This window comes from Brassica rapa, unplaced genomic scaffold (genome assembly GCF_000309985.2).
Source record: "Brassica rapa cultivar Chiifu-401-42 unplaced genomic scaffold, CAAS_Brap_v3.01 Scaffold0444, whole genome shotgun sequence".
Lineage (NCBI taxonomy): Eukaryota > Viridiplantae > Streptophyta > Magnoliopsida > Brassicales > Brassicaceae > Brassica > Brassica rapa.
In genome coordinates this window covers 42,501-43,626 of record NW_022610386.1, presented here as the reverse complement: position 1 = coordinate 43,626, position 1,126 = coordinate 42,501, and positions in this window count along the sequence as shown.

The following is a 1,126-nucleotide window of genomic DNA, read 5'->3' as shown; positions in this document are numbered from 1 at the left end:
CATTTCAAGTGGGAAGGACTTGTAACATCCGCGATCCTAGATAAGGACCGTCGGGACGGCCATAGTTCGAGGAAACGAACCTGCCGGTCTTAAGACCTTAAGGCTAGCGTTACATTGCCAAGATAGAAGGTTAAGGACATCAGGATGCTGAGACTTAACCTTATAAGAGAAAGAAGTCAGCTAGGATAAGCTGTACAGAAGCTGGGCGATGCTTACGGGAAGCTCGATCAGCTAGATGTAGCTCGGTCAAGCTCAACCTAGCTCGTTCCAAGTTAAGTCCGGTCAACCATCTGGACTACTAGCTCACTCAGCTGAGGCAGCTGGGAGTCAGCTCATCTCAGCTCGACGGACTGTTCGGGTTTTGGGCCGATAGTCCGGGTCCAGGTCAGTGGCGGGCCAGGAGGTACGGCCAAGTGGTCCATGAGTCATTGGGCTCTTGTGGGCAGGCCGTGGGCTTGGGGTACCAAGTCTGGGCTTGGGTTGGACGTTCCTATAAGGTCTGGAACCTTCCATTTCCGAACAGGTATGATCTGGACCGTTGATTGTAATCGATGGCCAAGATCTGTCCCAAAAGGATGCTTCGAAGGGATGTGTCCCTTCGCACATGACCTTTGGTTGCCTATATAAAGGATCCACGACCAGAGATCAATTCATTCATTCTCATTCAGTCTCATTCTGTCTGAGACAAAGGACACACGTCCTAAACAAAGGAATCCCCCAATAAGAACCGAGGGTCCAAGCCGGAAAAGGCTCGGTTGTGGTGGTTTAGTATCTACGGCAAGGAGAACGGTTTAGGAGAGAGGAGGCCGTGTGGTTATGGATACCCAAGGCATAGAGAAATGTCTGGAGAAGGATTCCAACCCCGTGGTTCAGTCAGATAGGGTCAGTGGGGTAACCACCGACTCATCGGCTAAGACAATCGGACAGTCCGAACCGGTCTAGCCATGGGCGTTTGGGTTATGTCCTATTCTTCTTATTCTTTTCATCTAATTCTTCTTCTACTCCTCCTGTACATTGGCGTGGCCTTTTTGATATGTTGGGATTGGTTATATCCGTGGTTCTGGTTTAGTAATGCGGTCGCGGTCCATAACCGATGAGTTAGGCGCGCACATGATCTGACTGGCCT